Source organism: Berghia stephanieae, chromosome 8 (assembly GCF_034508935.2).
Source record: "Berghia stephanieae isolate SIO BIC M18660-M18661 chromosome 8, UCSD_Bste_1.3, whole genome shotgun sequence".
NCBI classification, from domain to species: domain Eukaryota; kingdom Metazoa; phylum Mollusca; class Gastropoda; order Nudibranchia; family Aeolidiidae; genus Berghia; species Berghia stephanieae.
Window position 1 is genome coordinate 45031569 of NC_088367.1, and position 7431 is coordinate 45038999.

A 7431-nucleotide genomic window follows, 5' to 3' on the forward strand; every position below is an offset into this window, starting at 1 on the left:
CCACTCACCAGTAACGCGAAAACTGGGTCGATTGAAACTCGCTAAAAGAATCGCAAGAAATTGTTTTTTTCCATGTCTTTAAATGTTTTTTTTTTTTTTTTCTTTTCGATGTAAGATGTTACTAGTATGCATCTGTGTGAGTGTGCATATGTCAATATTGTATTGTTATAAATGTGTAACCAAATGACAAATTGCCATTTTTTAGGACAATAAAGATTTATTATTATTATTATTAATGACCTGTAATAATTCATAATTTGCCATGAGATGCGGTGCTTACATGACAAGGGAAATAGCCGATGTATATATAATTAATGTACAATTATTACATGATAATTTCCCTTGCCTTTCATGATAGAAATTATTTTTCTGAGTTTTTGTATAATAAGTGTTCATGAAACAAAATAAACAACCCAGAGTTGTGCGTCACGGTGGCTCAAGTATTATATTAATAATAATAATAAAATAATAATAATAATAATAATAATAAATAATAATAATAATAAAATAATAATAATAATAATAATAATAATAATAATAATAATAATAATAATAATAATAATAATAATAATAATAATAATAATAATAATAATAATAATAATAATAATAATAATAATAATAATAATAATAATAATAATAATAATAACAATAATAGTAATAAGTCACTTATGACATGAAACTTAAGGCCACATATTAAGACATAAAAAAAAATGCTTTTTACCATTTCCTCACGACCTTTAGAGATTTAAGACATAATTTATGAAAATAGATAATGAAAATAATCTCTGACGTGAGGGAATGAAATCCAAATATACATGTGCATTTTTCATTTAAGAGATTTTTATCTAACTGCATACTATTTAATTATTTCCTTTTGATCCATGAATTCGTTTAGCATATATTTTTAGTCACTCGAACACACATATATTTTAATCTGAGATTCTTTCCTTTGAGTGATGTGCTCTTTTACCGGTTCTATAAACTTTTGGACCAACATTGACTAAAACAATAAAGGCAACCACATTCTAAGGGGACTAAACTGTTCGAACTGCAAGCAAACATGATACTAGCAATACAATTATTTGCCATTTTGACGTTTTGTAAGTTTTCCTTATCATTGGTATTATTTATTTATCTATTTATTAACCATGAATTCGCATCTCTGCTTATATTTAATTATATTTACGAACAGCACCAAATTTTACTGTAATAAAATACTCCTTTTTTAATTCATTGCCAAAGGCCGAAACGTCGTTTGTTTTGTGTTGTTCCCTTATATATGCGTCACATTTAACTCCCTTTATCTTTCTCTCCATTTTATTGGCTCATTTAGGCACCTCTGGTTATTGATATTATTTAATTATTTTCGTTACTTCATCTGACAGACAGTGTTAGTATTATTCATGTGTAAATATTTGTATAAAAAATGTGAACAAAAATAAAACTGAAATATGGATTTTGAGAGTCAAGTCAAGGGTTTTGGTTGCGGATTCCACACCATAGCTTATTTGGCATTTGCTGACAAAACTTTCTGGTATTAAAAAAAGCGAAGTAATAAAATGACGAGACGAAAAAACAATGGCGATTTACTGCCCTTCTACTTCTATTCTGATTAAATAAAGTTTGATTCAAATTTAATATTTTCGCTACTTCTAAAAACAGAACAATCGTAAGTGTAGAGCAAGATTCAATGTAACTTAGAACTTGTGCCCACTTCGAATCCTTATAATACAGGTCATAGAATTTGAGTCAAGAGTAGCATCATCATCATAGTCTAGGTAGTAGGCACTTGCAAGAAGTAGCTCTCGCGAGTTGAAAACAGGAGGATTTCTGTTTCCGTTTTTGAGGGAAAAAATTTAGGAGTGATTTTAAAATGTTCATTCTTCTTTCTCAGTGGAATGAAATGGCATGTATTATATATCATTGGAAAGGGCATAAAATTCTACATACAATGATGCTAATATTATTATATCTTTTTATATCATGATTTTTGAGAAATCTCTGTGTAAAGAGAGTATATGTGTTTAAACGCTTATAACTTTTAAACCAGAGATGGTCCTTCTTAATAAAAACAAGTCCTTCTGAGATACATATAAAAGTAGCTTCTCTAAAAATTTCAGAGCAAAATATGTTTGCACTCAAAAGTTAGAGCTCCCCAAAAAACAGTAATTGGCCTCGATTGTTTACAGAAGCTGCCATTTTCTTATACTGATTCACTTCCTGTCGTCTGCTGCGTTTGAGAGATAACTTCGTCAATCCACATCAAAACTTTACATCTTTATATCTTACAATATATTCCATTTATGGAAGTTATTTTTGTTTTAAATTATTTAATTAATTGGCGTTTTCATGTCCATGTATTCATTTTATAATTTACAATTCTCTTCCCTTTTTTTCCGATTGATTTTTCACTGTTGATTTTGACGTTTTTCATCCTTTGACGGACGTCTGTCCAATTTAGGGGAACGGGGGAGCGGAAGTTTTTAAAATCACCTATTTTCGATCATTTTAAACACTAATACACCACCTCAAACATTTGTCAGTCCATATCTTTGCTTTTATGAGGTCTATTTTCATTTTGAAAAGTTCAAAGTGAATAACTAAATGACGCCGATTCAGTGGTGTATTTGGTCTTTCTACAAGTGAATAAATATTTAATTGTCGACTTTTCCAAAATTCCAATAGGTCATTCATTTGCATGTCGTGATCTATTTTTCCTTGATTTCAGCTGTTTCAGCTCTAAACTATACCTTTCTCTCTCAATAAATAATTATTTTCCTGTTTGCAATGTATTACAGAGATGTTGAATTACCACATGTAAAAATTTCAAAGTTGTATCTGAAGCCGTTTCTGAATTATACTTGATTATCCATTGGGTTGCTGTGTTTTGGTCACATATTTTCCTATAAGCTTCTATAGAGATTTTTCACAACATAAAAGGTCATAACTTTTTAACTAGTTGAGATAGAGCGATAATTTTTTCACTTTAGTAAATGTTTCACTCCCCTTTATTTTTCTACGCTAAATTAATACCGATATCACTATTTTGAAAAATTCTTGCAAGTGCCTATAGGTAGTCTCACTAAATTTTCAAAGTTGTCAAATCATTCTGAAAATAGTTTCATTGGATTCCTTGCACAAAAACAATCAAAATTCATATAGGTTTTATGATTGTGGCACTTATAGTTTTTGAGATATGGTCAAAAGAGTGACGGGAAACTGATACATATCACAAAGAGAAAAAATGGATCAAAAATTGTGTCCAAAACTGCACCTTTTACTTTTTATTTAAACAAGGGATCCGTTCAATAGAAAAGAAAATGTTTTTTGAAAAGCTCACATGTCTAGAAAACAAAAGATAAAAATGCTAGAAGTTGTGGACTTTTCTATATAATTACTCATAACAGCTTTTAAAAAGAAAAAATACCAAACAAGGAATGTTTCGGGCTCAAAACCCTTCTTCAGCCAATTGCAAATAATATTTACTTAATGTACAAAATGGATATCCATGGTTCATGGGTTTATCCCGGCTGCTATAGCATGAATAGACAAAAGCAATTGCTTGCTACCTTTTGGATAGGACGTTAGTCCATCACAAAGTACTTTCCACCAGATCTAACAGACCCGGATACCCATTCACAGCTGGGTAGTTAAAGGGATCAGAAAAATATCTCGATTGCACCCGGGACCAATCTCAGTCCCTTTGCATGTAAAGTGAGTACTCTACCAACTGCAAAGTCAAAAAATAAAATACTAAACACAGAATGTTTCGACTTCAAATCCCTTCTTCAGCAAATAACAATAATAATAATAATACTTTTCTTTTACTTCTAATGTACAAAAATGAATATAGCAACCTCAAAGAAGAATAAAATACCAAACACGGAACGTTTCGGGCTCAACTCCCTTCTTCAGCAAATAACAATAATAATACTTTTTTTTCCTTCTAATGTACAATTACTGAATGTAACAACCTCAAAGAAGAATAAAATACCAAATACAGAATGTTTCGGGCTCAAATCCCTTCTTCAGCCAATAACAATAATAATACTTTTTTTCCTTCTAATGTACAAAAATGAATATAACAACCTCAAAGAAGAATAAAATACCAAATACGGAACGTTTCGGACTCAAATCCCTTCTTCAGCCAATAACAGTAATATTTATTTTTCTTGTTTAGTACAAAAATGAATATAATAAGTTAAAAAAAGAACAAAATACCAAAAACAGAACGTTTTGGGCTCAAACCTCTTCTTCGGCGAATAACAAATATAATACATTTTATTAATGTCGAAACCAGAAAGCTCTTGAATTTTCAGAATGGTTTCAGGATACTTCTTTTGCACTCATTGAAAAACAAATGCTCCATCTGGTGAGGCATATCTGGATCAAATGAGTAGTTTGCCACTAATGACCACACCTGACTGGCTGTCTTGAACACCATGCCTAAACTGGTCTGTGGGGAGAAACAGAGATTTATTAATTTTAAAAATTAGCTTTGTTCTGTTGATTTTATTCTCTAATTATATCTTTGAATTACTTTAACAGAACAAATAAAATAAATGTAATGCTTCAAAATAGACTTTTACATTAACTAAAAAACTAAATAAGAATTTTACAAATTCATTTGTTTTTAAAACCGTGCAATTTTACATTCATTTCACACCTTAAATGGATGGTTATACCTTTCTTCACAAATATACACATAATCTGAAGTCTATTTATGATATTTACCCTTATTTCAATTTTTTTTAAATTCTGAAGACCATATACATTTACTTTTACTTCTGTTGCTTTGTGATATTGTTGCAAATATTTATTTGATTTTTATCATGCACCATACGTCTGTACAAATACTTTCCAAACAGATGAAACTTATCATTATTATTATTATTATTATTATTATTATTATTATTATTATTATTATTATTATTATTATTATTATTATTATTATTATATTATTATTATTATTATTATATTGTGCATCTCTAGAGGATTTTAAGATAAAGCGCCTCATGAATAACGATAAGATCCTGTCATTGGTACAGTGGTAATCAATGGGTAAAGCTTTTAACATGGATTGTGTAAGTTTGTGGGGCTGATCATTTCTTTAAAAAATATTCATGAATGCGCTTGACTTTTCTTTTTTTTTTTAAATATTTTTAAATTATATTTTAATTTTGAGACAACTCACCTCTTGATTCTAATGCTTTATATACAATGAGTTTGATGTAGCCCTTGTTGACAATATCAAACACACCTGAAAGATAACAAAGCCAAACAACTGTTAAGTAGCACTTTTTATAAATCACAAATGTTAACTCCACAACCAAGTATGAAGGATGCAACAAGACCTTGCTGATTCAGTTGGAGGGGAGGGGGGGGGGGGGAGTACGTAAAAAGAAAAGATAGAAAAACCTAGCTTTTGATAACATCATAATGACTGGAATTGTCATTTTAGTTTTCCATCCAAATGAATTCTGACAGCTCAGCAACACATTTGATAGTTCAAAAAAAAAAAGATGGATCGTGTAGCACCAATCCTAAAAGGCTTTCAGCAGAGTACAAATTTTGTGTAATCTGCTACAAAAGCAATGCTCAAACTGCTTGTTCACCTGATTTTGTAATTTTACAACGGTGGTTCACACTTTTTGCTAATATTTTATGTTCGAAGCTTGTGTGTTGCGAATGAAATATGTGCAGAATTTTTGGAGGTTCCATGCAGAAAACTACTATACCAGGGCAGTTAGAGACACTTGCAGATAGAGCAAAAATCTAAAACTAACAATGCAATATATTTTTTTCCCTTGGGAATTGAAGATGAGTATACCCTTTAGAGCCACTGAGACCATGGAGCCCGAGTTTATCCCAATATCTATAGCTTGAAACAGACAATGGCAATTTCTTGCTACCCTCTGGATAGAACGCTAGTTATCGCAAACTGATTTCCACCAGATCAGACCCAGCGACCCAATATCTGGGGAGTAGATAAGGATGTCATCAAAAAATCTCGAGTGCACCTGGGTCATCCCGTTACTTTTGCTGAACTATCAGAACCCCCAAGATGAGTATGAGATACCAATGGATTTTAAGAAAAGGGGATGGGTGTATAAATTAAAGTATCCTACCTTCACTATCCAATCAAAGATAGAACAGTTACCTGCAGGTAGAATCTACAGACTTAACCCTCAGACCAAACTGTATGAAAAACAATTAAGATGTGTTCAAAAGAAGGTGTAATTAACTAAAATATCCTACCTTCAATGACAGTGCCAAATCGAGTTAATGCCCAGGATTGCAGCAAATTCCACAACAATAATCTAGTTAGTAGACCCACACACCAAACAAACTGTTTGAAAAACAATGAAGATAGTGTGTTCAAATAAAGGAAAAATTACTGGATGTTGCTTGAAAAGCACAATTGATAGTTCATAATCAGAAGTTTTATCATGTAAAGCCAATCCGTGAAAGGCCTTCACTGGCTACTGTCAACAAAATAAGTCTATAACTATCAATGACAAAACTCAAACTGCCATTCACTGATTAGAAATTAGACAATGATGTCTGATCTCCATGGGTCACACCTAATGCTGGTATTTTGTGCGATCACCTTGAGTCTCAGAATATAAATAAAGATTGAATGTGTGTAACTTGATATATTTTAAAGGCAGAAAACAAGACTGACAGATAAAGCAAAAAAAAAAAATTTGAAAAATAAAAATAATATAAAAGATGCAATTTATCCCCCCCACCCCCCCCCCCCCCCCACCTCTCTCTCAGAAATGGAAGATGGCTATGAAAGACCAATAAAGATTAAGTATAGGAGGAGGGGGGAGGGGGTGTTATTAACTAAAATATCATACCTTCAATGACAATGCCAAATCGAGTTAATTCTCAGGATTGCAGCAAATTCCACAACAATAATCTCTTAGTAGACCCACACACCAAACAAACTGTTTGAAAAACAAATAAGACGGTCTGTTAAAAAGAAGAAATAAAGATTGAATGTGTATAATTTGATTTATTTTAAAGACAGAAAACAATACTGACAGATAAAGCAAAAAGAAAAATAATATAATATTTGCAATTTATCCCCCCCCCCCCCCCCCCCCCATTCTCAGAGATAGAAGATGGCTATGAAAGACCAATAAAGTTTAAGAATAGGAGGAGGGGGAGGAGTGGTTATTAATTAAAATATCCTACCTTCAATGCCCCATCGAGTTAATGCACAGGAATGCAGCAAATTCCACAACAAGAATCGACTTAGTCGATTCACACACGTAACAAACTGTACTGAATGGAAAACAATTAAAGATGAGGTAAACAAAACAGAAAAAGAAAGAAAATGCTGGAAAAAATATTTTCTTCCTTTAGAACAATTATTAGTGACAAATCTCATTTTTCTGAATGCAATATTTGCTAAATGGAAAA

At 31.4% G+C, this 7431-nt stretch overlaps 1 protein-coding gene and 1 long non-coding RNA gene across 2 annotated transcripts in view; one reads left to right on the forward strand and one right to left on the reverse strand.

The window, feature by feature from the left end:
- The first annotated feature begins 1548 nt into the window (after window positions 1-1548).
- LOC144978756 (heparan sulfate 2-O-sulfotransferase 1-like) overlaps window positions 1549-7431 on the forward strand; it is a 22132-nt gene continuing 16249 nt past the window's right edge. Inside the window, exon 1 of the mRNA XM_078925215.1 lies at window positions 1549-1669. The gene's annotated coding sequence lies outside the window, so the exon portion shown is untranslated. The remainder of the gene's footprint in view (window positions 1670-7431) is intronic.
- LOC144977863 (uncharacterized) lies at window positions 5197-7295 on the reverse strand. Its single transcript, XR_013646417.1, has 4 exons — window positions 7204-7295; window positions 6864-6953; window positions 6259-6349; window positions 5197-5260 (listed from the first exon to the last, which is right to left on the reverse strand). It is a non-coding gene; the product is annotated as an uncharacterized LOC144977863 (long non-coding RNA).